The 15,215-nt window shown below is 49.1% G+C and overlaps 1 protein-coding gene across 2 annotated transcripts in view; it reads left to right on the top strand.

Moving 5' to 3' along the window:
- LOC137429945 (beta-1,4 N-acetylgalactosaminyltransferase 1) overlaps positions 1-15,215 on the top strand; it is an 81,920-nt gene that overhangs the window by 51,887 nt on the left and 14,818 nt on the right. The gene's annotated exons all lie outside the window — the stretch shown is intronic.

The following is a 15,215-nucleotide window of genomic DNA, read 5'->3' as shown; positions in this document are numbered from 1 at the left end:
GGACCTGGTGGTAACCACGAACGAGGTCCACCTTAGAAAAAAAAAAACTTTACCGGCCAAGCGGGCAGAAAAATCCTGGATGTGCGGGATCGGGTAGCGGTCGGGGGTAGTGGCGTCGTTAAGACGGTGGTAATCCCCACACGGGCGCCAACCGCCACCTGGCTTCGGTACAATGTGGAGAGGCGAGGCCCACGGGCTGTCAGACCATCGTACGATGCCAAGACGCTCCAACGTGTCGAACTCCACCTTAGCAAGAGCGAGTTTCCCCGGGTCGAGGCGTCGAGCCCGGGCATAGACAGGCGGGCCGGTGGTCGGAATGTGATGCTCCACCCAGTGCTTGACTGCAACGGTCGAAAAGGTGGGTTGCGCAAGAACCGGGAACTCGGTGAGGAGGCGTGAGAACTCATCAGAGGTCGAGAGCGTGCAAGCAAGCCTCAGAGCCAGAACCGCTCAGCGAGCATGGAAGTGAACTGAAGGTCTCTGCATTAATGAGCCGCCGATTTTTAACATCCACCAATAGGCCGTTGGTGCAGAGGAAATCAGCGCCCAGCAAGGGGGTGGACACCCTTGCCGTGACAAAATCCCACGTGAACCGCTGCCCGCCAAAACACAGTGCCACGTTTCGTTTAGCAAAGTCTGAATGGCACTGCCGTTGGCGGCTTCCAGCGCGGGGCCGTGGCTCCCGGCCGCCAGATCCAATGCTGACGCAGGCAGAACGCTCAGCTGGGCACCTGTGTCGCAGAGGAAACGACGTCCGGAGTCGGTGTCCGAAATGAACAACAAACTGACCGAACGGCCGACGCTCATGGCAGTTAACGAGTGCCGGCCACCCCGTTTCCCGACTCGCTGAAGCTGCAGGGTGGCCGGCATGCCTTGGCCTTGGGACCAAACCTTGCGTGGTAAAAGCACAAGTCTGGGGGCTTCCGCCGCTGGGCCGTAGTGGCGGCCACAACGGTGCCCGCCAGCGGCATAGGCTCGACAGGGGCGGGGTCCCATGCAGCCACACTGCATTGCTGTCTGGCGGAGAAAAACTTGTCCGATTCCCTGGCCAGGGCGCGGAAATCCTTAACAGGCGAGTTGGCCAAGGCTGACCGTACCTGTCCTGGCAGCTGCTGCAGGAACAGCTCCCTGAAGAGGAAACATGGCCGGCGGCTGCCCAGGAGAGACAACATGTGGTCCATCAGCTCTGACGGCTTGGAGTCACCCAGACAGGGTAGATTAAGGAGCTGACGGGCGCGCTCAGCCTCAGTGAGCTCGAAGGTATCAAGTAGCAGTGCCTTTAGCGTCTCGTACTTCCCACCCTCCGGAGGATCCTGGAGAAGACTCACCCCCTTGGTTGCCGTGGAGCTGCTGAGCGCGGACATGACATAATAATATTTAGTGTCGTCAGTGGAAATGCTCCGAATGGCGAATTGGACCTCAGCTTGTGCGAACCAACGGTAGCCTGTCGTTCCCAAAACTCTGGCAGTTTGATCGAAACTGCACTTGTCGCCATGTTCGTTAAAAGCTCCGGAAACGTCCAAGAGCAAGATGCGGTCACCAATGTCGGAGTTACAGGCAACAAATGGCTGAAACTTCTTGAATAGCTCAAGGCTCCTTTATTCCAAAAAACCTTTTTCCTTCAAACCAGCACTCGTCTCAATAAAACCCGTCGCTTCCGCCTGATCCTCTTAAAATGGCGTGGCTCCAATAACCGAGCGCACGCAACACCCATACCGTCAATAATCCCATTGGTAACGTGACAGTGAATTATGAACAACCCAGCCTCTATGGGGTATCCCCCACAATGGCAATGTACGAGAGAGCGCGCACAGCTGTAAGGACGAAGGACGGGAACAGTGGTGAGTTTGAGGTGAAGTTTGGAGTGCATGAGGGGTTGTTGGTACCAGGTCCACTCCTATTTGTAGCTATGATGGAGGTGCTGGCTCGGAATGCAAAGGAGGGTTTACCGTGGGAGTTGTTGTGTGCAGATGATCTGGTGTTGATTGCAGAAAGTATGGATGGACTGAAGGAGAAGATGAACAAGTGGAAGGAATTTATGGAGACAAAAGGTCTGAAGGTGAATATCGGAAAGATGAAGGTGATGGCAAGTGGTAAAGCATGTGGTGAGGTGGAAAGAACTGGGAAGTGGCCGTGTGCTGTGTGCAGGAAAGGTGCCGGAGTGAATTCCATTCAATGTACAATGTGCGCTGAGTAGGTTCATCAAAAATGTAGTGGTTTGAGAGGGTCATTAACCAGTGTGGCAGCTACATTCAAGTGTAAGGTGTGCACAGAGGGAGCTGCAGATAGAGGAAATGTTGAGTTGGATCTTGGAGACGGCGTGAAGCTGGAAGGTGTGAAAACATTTTGCTACCTAGGAGACATGCTGAATGGAGAAGGTGGATCAGACTCGGCATCGGTTGCTGGAGTGAGATGTGCATGGAAGAAGTTTCGGGAACTGAGTGGCATGCTGACGAGGAGGGGAGTGTTGTTGAAGCTGAAGGGAAAGGTGAATGTTGCATGTGTGAGAAGTGTTATGATTTATGGGAGCGAGACATGGGTAATGAACGTAGAGCAGCATTGAAGGCTGGAAAGGGTGGAAATGCGAATGGTTCGGTGGATGTGTGGAGTATCGTTGAGAGAGAGGAAGACAAATGATGAATTGCAAAATATGATGGGACTAGAGCCTGTGATGGATGCTGTGAAGAGAAACAGTTTGAGATGGTTTGGTCATGTGTTGAGGAAGGATGAAAGTCACTGGTTGAGAAGAGTGATGGAAATGAATGTAGAAGGAAGTAGAGGATGGGGAAGACCGAGAATGACTTGGCTAAAGATGGTGGAAGAAGAAATGCCGGCAAGGGGGTTAACAAGGGGAGATGCAGAAAATAGGGCAAAATAGAGAAGATTGTCATGGGGACCGCAAGGCTAACCCCCGCTCCAGCAGGGAAAATGGCCTTGAAATGTGTGTGTGTGTGTGTGTGTGTGTGTGTGTGTGTGTGTGTGTGTGTGTGTGTGTGTGTGTGTGTGTGTGTGTGTGTGTGTGTGTGTGTGTGTGTGTGTGTGTGTGTGTTTGAGTGACCCACTCTCCCTCGTGTGCGTGATGTGGGAGGGAGAGGATTTGAGCACTTAAAGTCACATTGTACATGAGATGTAATAACACATTTCAAACTGTATTTCCCATGTGCACATGTGGTGGCAGTGAGGGGGGTACCCAAATATTCCCAGCGCTGTTATGCCAGAATAATGAGTATTTCCCCCCGCTATACCCTCCCAATCCTCAGGAGAGGAGAGCAGTCCAAGACCATAAATGACATTTCCATTCCATGCCAGACGATCTCCCCGTGGGAGGTCCGCGCGGGGCGGGAAGGAGACGTGGATGTGAATTGTCTCCGCTGTCCAGCCAGCCACTATGGCTGTCAAGGCCAAAATTTATAAACCTTTCTCCCTGGAAATGAGTTGTTATGTTCTCCCAGTGTCCTTGTCTCTCCTCCCGAGGCTCCTCACTGTCTTGACCACCTCTTTGATTTCTCATTATGGGATTATGGGATGAGGGAGGGGGGGGGGGGGGTAAGGGGTGGAGTGTACTATGTATATGACCGGATGCGGCCAGAGAACTTTCTTCGTCCTTACATGCATTCACATGCTATCACAAGTAAATACATTGTGTAGATTACATTATTTGTGGATCTGATAAACTGCCAGTAACCATTTTGTGAAACTGAATGTGCAGGTGCAGCATCCAACTCAATATGTCAAAATGTCGCACACGTCCATGCTCGTGGGATTCCCACGAGTGACCCCACTAGTCTATATTATATTCTCCGTAGGTGATTCTGTCTGTCGGACGTGTTGCTTCCTTCGTTGAGAGAGTCGCTCCACCCATTCTGGGAGAGGCTTCAAAAACAAATATCCACCATTTCATTTACTCGCATAGCTTTGAGGCCTGTTTTGTTAGGCCAGTGGTGTCTTGCTCTCTCTCTCAGTTTTATTTCAACTCCAATTCGATATATCATTTCATTTTTAACAGTCGTTAACATGGTTTTAGACTCGGTTGAAAAAAAACGGGAATAAAATCCAATGAAAGTTTCCGTTTCTCGAACGAAATGCATTTTCAAACGCCTGTAAAATAAAGCCCATTCATTGATTCACCCTCATGATTTTATCTCGAATTCACCATTTGATTTCATTTTTATTGATGGTTTTAGACTCGATTTCAGCAATAATTGAAAAAATAAACGCACACACGGGAATCGGGAAATTGCCGACATATATTAAATAATCGCGACTTTCACGCCTCGACATAATCTTACACCGTGACATATCAAACATCCAAGTGGCAGACAGGATATTGCCAAGATTTATGAAGAATTCGCGGCGGACGTTTCCATCGTCACAATTAAATGTTTAACTATATACGTAGTCAACAATGTTGGGAGAGGGGCGAAGCTTCGTTTAGGTATTGCTACAGACGGCAAATTGCCTATTAAATAATTGCAGCTTTTCACGGCTCGATATATCTTACACCGCCCAAGTAACAGAGCCAGGAAATTGCCGAGAGATATTTCTTCGTTCTTATTTGATAAGTTCTGTGCACATACACTTTAAATAAGTTTCTTTGAAATATTAAATTTTTAAAATGTCATTTACTTGCCATTTGATGATTACGTGTGACATCGACATTGCCACACTCTTCCTCTTGGGGATCGTGAACATTCATGCGTTGTGTGGAAACTACCATTCCCGAAATGAACGAGACATGAGATCGATGAATGGCTTGATGAACGTCAACGCAGACTTTAAAAATGTCATTCACGAAAAAGGTCAAGTGTGTTTGTGTTTGTGTGTGTGTGTGTATGTGTATGTGTACGTGGATGTGTGTGTACGTGGATGTGTGTAGATGTATACATGTGTAGTATATACAGTCCCGTGAAAAATTAAGTACACCCCAACTAAAGTTTTGACTTTTTAAACATATTTCAACATACAGCTATTTGATCTTCATTTCAACAATATTGATAGATAAAGGTGATATAATATAACAAATATCATGAAACATTTACATTTTGTAGCCCATTGTATAATTTAAATAAACATAAATGCAAATTTCGCATGTGGAAAAAGTAAGTACACCCCTACATTTATCACTACTTCAAATACCTAACATTAGAATCAGGTGCACCAGCTCAGGTGCAAATGATTAGAACATCATTAGAGAGGATCTTGGAGGAACCTGTCTTATTTAAACCTCAGACATTTCGTTTGGTTTGCTCTTTGTTGTTGAAGTGTGCGGCGTCACCATGTCTAGATCAAAAGAGCTCTCTGAGGCCTTCAGAAAGAAGGTTATAGATGCCTACGAGTCTGGGAAGGGATTTAAAAAGATCTCCAAACAATTTGAAATCAATCATTCGACTGTCCGGAAGATCATCTACAAGTGGAGAAGATTCCAAACAACTGCCAACTTGTTCAGGCCAGGCCACCCCAGCAAGTTCAGCCCGAGAGCAGACCGCAAGATGCTGAAAGAAGTCTCTAAGAACCCCAGAATGTCATCACGGGACCTACAAGTACAGGTAGCTCTTGCCACTGTTGATGTCAAAGTGCACTAGTCTACCATTAGAAAGAGGCTGCACAAATTTGATGTACATGGGAGGTGTGCCAGTAGGAAACCTTTGCTGTCCAGAAAGAAAATCAGGGCAAGACTAAAGTTTGCCAATGAACACCAAGGCAAAGACCAGCACTTCTGGAGCAGTGTGGTCTGGACAGATGAGTCAAAGGTAGAGCTATTTGGCCACAGTACCAGAAGACATGTTTGGCGAAAACCAAAGACAGCATTTGACCACAAGAACCTGATACCAACTGTAAAGCATGGTGGTGGAAATATTATGGTTTGGGGCAGCTTTGTTGCATCAGGGCCTGGGCAGCTCACCATCACAGAATCCACTATGAATTCTTCATTATACCAGAGGGTGCATGAGGATAATGTGAGGCCATCTGTCAGAAAGTTGAAGCTCAACCGAAGGTGGACCTTGCAACATGACAATGACCCTAAACATACCAGTAAATCCACCAAGGAATGGCTGAAAAGAAAGAAATGGAGGGTTCTGGAATGGCGAAGTCAAAGCCCAGATCTAAATCCCATCGAGATGTTGTGTGGGGATTTGAAACGAGCTGTGCATGCAAGAAACCCCTCAAACATGGCACAGCTGAAAGAATTCTGCACGGAGGAGTGGGCAAAAATTTCTCCCAGTCGATGTCAGAGACTGGTAGACAGTTATAAGAAACGCCCACTTGAGGTTGTTTCTGCCAAAGGGGTCAATACCACCTATTAGAGCCAAGGGTCTACTTACTTTTTCCACATGTGAAATTTGCATTTATGTTTATTTAAATTATACAATGGACTACAAAATGTAAATGTTTCATGATATTTTGTTATATTATATCACCTTTATCTTTCAATATTGTTGAAATGAAGATAAAATATCTATGTTGAAATATGTTGAAAAAGTCAAAACTTTACATGGCGTGTACTTACTTTTTCACGTTACTGTATGTATATGAGTGTGTGTGTGTGTGTGTGTATGTCTGTGAATAAGAGAGAGACAGCATTGTGAGGAACAGAAATGAAAAAAACGAGGTGTGTGTTTGTGACCCACTCCCGTGTGTGTGTGTGTGTGTGTGTGTGTGTGTGTGTGTGTGTGTGTGTGTGTGTGTAAAGGTGTATATATTTGCATATGTGTGTGTGTGTGTGTGTGTGTGTGTGTGTGTGCGTGTGTCTGTGTGAATAAGAGACACAGAATTGTGAGGAGCAGAAATGAAAAAACGGGATGTATGTGACCCACTCCCCGTGTGTGTGTGTGACCCATTCCCCCATGTGTTTGTGACCCACACCCTGGTGCAGTGTGTGTGATGTGGGAGGGATGGGGATGGGGAGGGAGAGGATTTGAGCTCTTGAAGTCACATTTTATCAAATCATGAGATGTAATGACACATTTCAAATTGTATTTCCCATGTGCAAGCACAAACAATCACATGTTATCAGAAGTAAATACTGTTGAGGTTTTGAGAACCCTTCACTTGTACATATTTGTAATAATCCCTTATAAATAATCCCCTGTAAATATTCCCATTTTTCTAAATTAAACGTTAAAGAGAGCACCCTAGTTCGTCCACAGCAACACGTAGGACATCATAGGCCCTTCTCTAGTTATTTCATTAGTCTATGTTTCAGGTAAGGCTCTGTTCCCAATAGTTGAATCTACATTGCATTAATAAAATAAGAATAGGCCCTACAGCTCCCTCACCAAGGGTGCGAGTGCTTGTTTGGCCCGTGAGATGCCATGGCACACGCGGTCATCTCGGAGAAGGAGGGGGAGGAGTTGATCCAAGTGCCGGGAATAAGGCGTGGCCCCGTCAACGCACCACCAAGGGGCGGGAACGGTGAGCCCTCGCAGCCAACCAAGGCCGAGGCGAGCTCCCCGGTGGGCGTGTTCTAAAGCCGGCGGGTGGATACGCGAGCGGCCAATATAGGCGGCCGCCGGGACTGCTTTCGGCAGAGCAGATGAGTGGAGAGGGGTTGAGCGATACCAGCGGATGCGCGATACGGGAGAAGACGGAGACGCAAAAGACCAACGGGTGGTGAAGGAGTCCCTGCTTGCCCTTGACCCGAAGAATCGCAGGCTCAGGGGTTAATTTATTACGTACGCGGCATCCCAGTCTCCCCCCCCCCCCCCCCCCCCGCGATTTATAATTGTCCGCTCGTTAAACGCGACGCGAAGCTGCCGGCCGCTGGTGTCGCGGTACGAGCCAATACCCGGAGCCGGACTCGCGTGGACCTGGAGCCGGACCTTCCTGCCCCTGCCTGGACCTTCTCCTCCTACCTGCCATCCCATCCCGTGTAAGTGTGTTTGTACTGTCCTGGGCGTATGTTAATTAAGACTGTTTAAGCTTGCCCTGTGTCCTTTTATTTCCTTCTTCTTGTAAATTCTTGCCCTTTCGTTTCTTCAATAATTATTGTATAATAAATATCTGTTCTTCCTTTACCCTTTCTGATTTCTTCTCATACAATCGCTTGCGTCCTGTCCCCAATTGATATACGTGGCACGATTTGGCCGACTGTTGGAATCGGGTTTAGTCTTTTGTTAACGGCTCGGGTCGCAGCTCGCTTCGCTCGGCGTATCCATCAACGCTGCGGCTCGGGTGGGAGTATCTCCTCGCTTACGGCCAGTCCTAGTAAGCAGGTATTTGGGACTTCCTTGACTAATGACCCTGGCTACGACCGAACGGAAGTGACGTCATACTTCCAAGGATCGGAGACGGCCAGCTTAACAGGACAAGGGGATTAACCGCCTCTTGGTAACGGGAGTGCCGTACTCCGAATCCGTAACAATTGGTGTCAGGAGTGGGATTTGAGGCCTGAACCAAATTTTTTATATAATCTGAAAATTTGGTCAAAATTACGAGCGGCCAAAATTTTTTCTTTAAGATCAAAATTAAAATCGTGCCATGGATGATCAAGGCGATCGGATGCCGGTAGGGGAGAATGAGGAGGCAGAATCGACCCAGGACCCCAGGGAGGCAGTGGGAGTAGTGGAAGAGGAGAGCAATGAGGACGCAGTAGTGGGGGTTGCAGGCGCACAAAATGGCGGCGCCTCGCACATGGCCGCGGCAGCCGAGCCCGCGGTGCCAATGGACTGGGACCTATTTATGGTACAAATGAGGGCCTTTATGGTCAAGACGGGTGAAGACCTGGAAAAGAACAGGGAGCAATTGGGAAGCCAAATTGGGGGATTGAGAAACGATGTGGGAAACCAAATTGGGGGATTAGATAGAAAAATTGAGGGATTGAGTAAGGAGATGGGAGAAATGAGGGCCAATGGTGAGAAACTGGGAAGCCAAATTGGTGAGTTAAGAAATGATATGGGAAGCCAAATTGGTGAATTAAGGAATGATATGGGAAGTCAAATTGGGGAATTGGGAAGCCAAATTGGGGAAATGAAGGACGGGTTATCGGGGTTAGAAAACAAGATGGGAGGCAAATTGAGGGAAATGGGGGAGCAATCCGCCCAGGAAATCAAACAGATGGGGGATCAGATAGAGGAGGTCAAAAACGGCCTGGAAAGCAAATTGGACGCTCAAAAAAATGATTTGGAACAGATGAAGGCGGCATCCACCAAGGAAAGGGGAGAGATGGGGGAGGATATAAGGCGAGGTGTGAGCGAAGAGGTCGGAGGAGTGCGCGATGAGGTAAAGCAGTGTGAGGAGCGCATGGAGAGAGAGGTGAGAAAGAGTACGTCGAGGTTACAAGGGGGTATAGAGGAGTTGACGCAAGGAGTATGGCAGCTGACAGAAGGACAAAAGGAATTAGGGGAGCAGGTGCAAATTAACACAGCCGTGATAGGGGGGCTGAAAGCAACACAGAAAGAGATTAAAAAGGAACTATTAGCAACGAAGAAAGAGTGCCAGTTGGTGCACGAGGGGCTGACAAAGAGGTTGGAGGAGGTGGTAGAGACGATGGAGACGAAAGAACGAGAAGTGAGGAAGCACATAGAGACGACCAAGGTAGCATTAGAGGAAGAAATTGAGGGGGCGCACCGGGAAATAAACGAGATGAAGCAGAAGTTAGAGGAAGTGGCAGAGGGGGTGAGAGAAATTAAGAAGAGATGGAGGGAAACTAAGAAGGAGCTGAAGGAGGAGGTGATGGAATTGGTACAAGGTCTGTGCTCAAATCGTGATGATGTACTTGCTAATCCTTATAAAGATTTGCAGGTGCGTGTGGAGCGAGGAAGAAGAACCCCAAAGGTGAGTCGGGCTGGAAATGGTGCGGGGAGATTTTGCAGAAAAGTGTTTAGCGCGAGAGGATTGTTCGCGCGCTTGGGACCCAGATGGCACCCGGGCGTTCGTGGAAGGTCCTTTGTGCGCTGTGTGAAGAAAAGGTGTGTGAAAGAGAATGGAGCGTGTGTGAGGAAAAAGTGTGCGCCGAGGAGTGAGTGTGCTGTCGAGAGTGAGAATGAATGCACGACAGAGTATGGGAGTGAAACGGAGTGTGGAACGACGAGTGACCAGGAGTGTGAGTCGGATGAGGCGCGTGTGCGAGGAGGCACACCTGAGTTGGTTGTGGAGCGTGTGATTGGGTGTGCAAAAGAGTGCACACCCATGGTTGTCACAGAGGATGTGACCGAGGAGGTGTGATGATGAAGTGTGCGAATGACGTGAGTGTACCTGGGTGGTGTGCAAGAGAAAGTGCAATAACAGAGTGCATGGGATGTACGAAAGGCGTTGGCACGCGAGAATTTGTGAGTATGGGACGGAACGCGTTTGGATGTGAGCATGCGGGTAAAGCATCGATGTTAACCGGGTTAGCGTTTAGGCTGACAGGTAGCCGACGCGAGCTCTCGGTCCGTGACGGGCTTTGTGTGCTGTGGGAGCCGGCGGGGATCGATGCCGCGTCGCTCCTGCCAGGGGCGCCGCGCACGATTCGGGCCGGGTCCCGCCCTGCACGGTCGAGTCCGCGCTTTGCCAGGCAAAGCGGGAGCCCGGTTCAAGGGAAGGTAGGAGGGGTCAGAACGGCGCCCCTTGTGGTGGTGGCGTTCCGGCCGGGCAAGATTGGGCCATTGGGCAGGAGACCGAAAGGCTCCGTGCCGAGGTGGACTTTGGAATCTCGGACCGACGAAACCTCCTCCCCCGAATCCGAATGCCGGACGGACCCAACCTGCAGGCGACAAACCACCCAAATTCATTGCTCGGCTTTCCGAAGTCGAGCTATGGAGATGCATTTCCCGCACCGAGGCTCGAGATAGTGGACTGGATAACGATAGTAATGGTGATAGTGATGGCGAATGGTAGGTTTACCATTCACCTCACATCGTACCCGGGCACATGAGCAATAGTTTAGGGGGTTATGGCGGTGAAAACCAAGCCAGGGAGGGTTTGGATAATGATAGGGATTTAGAAAAATGACCATAGGTAACTTGAGATTGAAGTAGTGACATGGTACAGGTAGTAGGGGACGTAGAGTAGGGTAGTTGGATTATAACGACGTGGGAGCGCTTAGTATAAGGGAAGACGGGGAGCGCGAGTCTTCGAGGGAAAAATAAATAGTTAAATGATGCAGTGTGTTTGTAGTGAGTGCTGAAATGAGGAATTGGTATGGAAGTTCTTTGTGGTGAGAGTGATGAAGTAAGGCAATGCTCATGAAAGATGTGTGTGTGTGTGTGTGTAGAAGGTGATTGAGCAGAGTATTGTGAGTGTGTGTGATTGTGCATTGTATTGAATGAATGCGGCTGGAGGAAAGGAGGGTGCAGGTGGCACCAGGTGTGAAAGTGCAAGTGAAGTACAGGTGAGAATGGTTGTATGGAATAGATGGAATGGAATGAATGGATTATGGAATGAATGTAGTATGGAATGGATGGTGTGGAGTGAGTGGTGTGGAATATGTGGAGTGGAGTGGTTGGTGCGAAAGGAGTGGATGGGGATGGATGGACCCCTTCACGAGTACCCGGGTAGGGTAGTTTAAAAGTAGGTAGAGGGAGTCGGTAAATTGTGGTTGGATTTTTTTTTTTTTTTTTGTATACTGAATCGAGGCTCGTGAAAGAGCTAACATTTACTTCACAAACAAATCAACCAGACAAACAAAATATATAAAAAGAGGGAGCGGTGCGTGTAGTTGCACAGGAGTGTTGTGTTGGGTGCATTAGTGGAGTAAATTGGCTGGGCGTGTGGCCTGTTAGTATGAATGGTTAAATGGGCACTCCGCCACTGTTAGTCTGTCGGCCAGGTGAGGCCCCAGGTAGGCTCTGGGAGCCAGTAGTTGTTCAATGGGGCCCGAGGATCCGGAGGACAGACCCGGGTAGCCCGACGCCAGAGAGGGAGGTAGTGGGGTGAGAGTGCCAGAGGGCCTTCCCCAGGTATGTTAGGGTAAGGAGCAGGTAAGCTCGGGAGGAAACTGCAGTGGCGGAGGTGTGCAGGTGAGCGGACCTGCTGGGAGCGCCACACGACCCAGCCTTGAAATTGTGCGAGGGCACAGGGTGAAGAATCGGGGGAGAGACACCAAATTGGTGAGCACCACAGATGGTCAGTGGGAATTGGTTTTTAGAACCACATAGTGTAAAATGGCCAATGGTTTTGCAGGGAAAGTACCCGGGTAGTGTAAAGTGTATTAACGTCATTTAGAAGGTAGTTCGGATGGAAATCTCTTTGCACCATCTGCATCCACTCACCAAGGTGATATGACTCCACACCATGTTTTTTTGATTGTGCAAATGTCTGGTATGTAAGATGCATCATGACATGGGTGAGACATTGTGCTTGTTATTCCATCTCTTCCTCCTTAGGAGGGATTGATGATAAATTGATTGATGGCAAATTTGGGTTGGAGTGATTGTTGACGAATTTGGAATTAGGGGAGATATGGGGGAAGACAAGACAATAGAGACGAATTTGTAAATTCTGTAAATACGGGGTAAGGGCAAGGGTAGATTAGGTGACGGGGGGAACGTACGGTAGGGACGAGCTTTCTCGGTTCGCTCTCCTGCGCACCTCACCTCTGCATTGCCTTGTGTTGATGTGTACCCTTGCGGTCTTGCCCCGCTGTTTTGCTTGTCTTCCTTCCCCCACTCACGATCTATTCATTTTGGGCCCGGGGGGAGAGCGCAGGTGTTCGCCATTGTGTGCCCGCACCTCCGCTGCTGCTGCCTGCCTGGACCGGTACACCACTTTATGGACCACACGGTTTTGTGGCCGAGCACCACTATATGGACCACAGGGTTGTGGCCGAGCACCACATACATGGACCCCACATTTTGGGGCCTGGCACCTCTGCTGGGGACCGGCCATTGTGGCCAGTGGAGATCTTGCTTGCGGACCACGGTACCGGTGGCCCCTATGCCATACAGGTGGACCACCCTTAGCTGGCCCCTGTTGGCCATAATTAAAAAGAAAATGGACGCGGTTTGTGCCTTTTTCGTTTATTTCCAAATAGGCCGCAAGCAGGAAGAGTGAAACATCAAGAAACATCAAGAACCAGCGGCCCAGCAGAGAAGTAAGAAGAAGTCATCATTTAATTATAATAACATCTGTGATGACTGTGGTGCTTTTTGTGCATGGTGGTGCTTTTGTGCTCGGGGGTGCACTGCAATATCAAATGTGCATCCCCGGGCATGTGGGTATGGTGTATCAGTGCAGTGCAGTGCATGCCTTTCCTCTTTTCAAACATCTCTGCTTTTGTTTCCCAAATGACAGGTCCTGGGTCGCGTGTAAATACCAAGTAGTGTCTTGTAAATAATGCTCCCCACCGTCAATGTGTAGTTTGAGAATTAATTCCGCAATTCGGTTAGTCTGTGGGCGCGAGTCTGTTAGATAGAATGCAACGTAGCAGGCGGGACATACTTAATTGTTTAAAAAAATGTCACACTCAGGGTGCAGTTAATAGTAGAGGGCTACCACACCTGCGTGTCACACTAAAGTAAAGTTTTGTCGGGCCGGGATGACCCTGGAGGAAATGAAGGTGCTGTGTTGAGGTTTTGAGAACCCTTCACTTGTACATATTTGTAATAATCCCTTATAAATAATCCCCTGTAAATATTCCCATTTTTCGAAATTAAACGTTAAAGAGAGCACCCTAGTTAGTCCACAGCAACATGTAGGACGTCATAGGCCCTTCTCTAGTTATTTCATTAGTCTATGTTTCAGGTAAGGCTCTGTTCCAAATAGTTGAATCTACGTTGCATTAATAAAATAAGAATAGGCCCTACAGCTCCCTCACCAAGGGTGCGAGTGCTTGTTTGGCCCGTGAGACGCCATGGCACACGTGGTCATCTCGGAGAAGGAGGGGGAGGAGTTGATCCAAGCGCCGGGAATAAGGCGTGGCCCCGTCAACGCACCACCAAGGGGCGGGACCGGTGAGCCCTCGCAGCCAACCAAGGCCGAGGCGAGCTCCCCGGTGGGCGTCTTCTCAAGCCGGCGGGTGGATACGCGAGCGGCCAATATAGGCGGCCGCCGGGACTGCTTTCGGCAGAGCAGATGAGAGCAGATGAGTGGAGAGGGGTTGAGCGATACCAGCGGATGCGCGATACGGGAGAAGACGGAGACGCAAAAGACCGACGGGTGGTGAAGGAGTCCCTGCTTGCCATTGACCCGAACAATCGCAGGCTCAGGGGTCAATTTATTACGTACGCGGCATCCCAGTCTCCCCCCTGCGATTTATAATTCTCCGCTCGTTAAACGCGAAGCGAAGCTGCCGGCCGCTGGTGCCGCGGTACGAGCCAACACCCGGAGCCGGACTCGCGTGGACCTGGAGCCGGACCTTCCTGCCCCTGCCATCTGCCTGGACCTTGTCCTCCTACCTGCCATCCCATCCCGTGTAAGTGTGTTTGTACTGTCCTGGGCGTATGTTAATTAAGACTGTTTAAGCTTGCCCTGTGTCCTTTTATTTCCTTCTTCTTGTAAATTCTTGCCCTTTCGTTTCTTAAATAATTATTGTATAATAAACATCTGTTCTTCCTTTACCCTTTCTGATTTCTTCTCATCCGATCGCTTGCGTCCTGTCCCCAATTGATATAAGTGGCACGATTTGGCCGACTGTTGGAATCGGGTTTAGTCTTTTGTTAACGGCTCGGGTCGCAGCTCGCTTCGCTCGGCGTATCCATCAACGCTGCGGCTCGGGTGGGAGTATCTCCTCGCTTACGGCCGGTCCTAGTAAGCAGGTATTTGGAACTTCCTTGACTAATGACCCTGGCTACTACCGACCGAAAGTGACGTCATACTTCCAAGGATCGGAGACGGCCAGCTTAACAGGACAAGGGGATTACCCCCCGCCCTTGGTAACGGGAGTGCCGTACTCCGAATCCGTAACAATACATTGTGTAGATTACATCATTTGTGCATCTGATAAATTGCCAGTAACCATTTTGTAAAACTGAATGTGCAGCAACTAAATGAAGATGTCCAAATGTCACACTCGTCCGTGCCCGTGGGATTCTCACGGGTGGCCCCACTAGCCTGACTATAATTCACCAAATGTCCGTCCGTCTGTCTGTCCTTACGTCCGTTCACAGGTACTGCAAAAACGGCTGAACCGATCAAAACGAAATTTTGGGTGGGTAATCCTGGGACCCCCTCGAATAAAATCGGCTGTATTGTTTTTCCAATTTCAGCTTTGGTCTCCAGCATTTAGTGGTTTGGACTCTCGCCTAACATTATTGTCCTGGGTACCGCAAAAACGGCTGCACCGATCGCAACGATAC

The sequence above is a fragment of the Myxine glutinosa genome, chromosome 6, assembly GCF_964187855.1.
Source record: "Myxine glutinosa chromosome 6, kmMyxGlut1.1, whole genome shotgun sequence".
In the NCBI taxonomy this organism is placed as follows: Eukaryota; Metazoa; Chordata; class Myxini; order Myxiniformes; family Myxinidae; genus Myxine; species Myxine glutinosa.
This window is presented reverse-complemented; position numbering and strand designations above follow the sequence as displayed.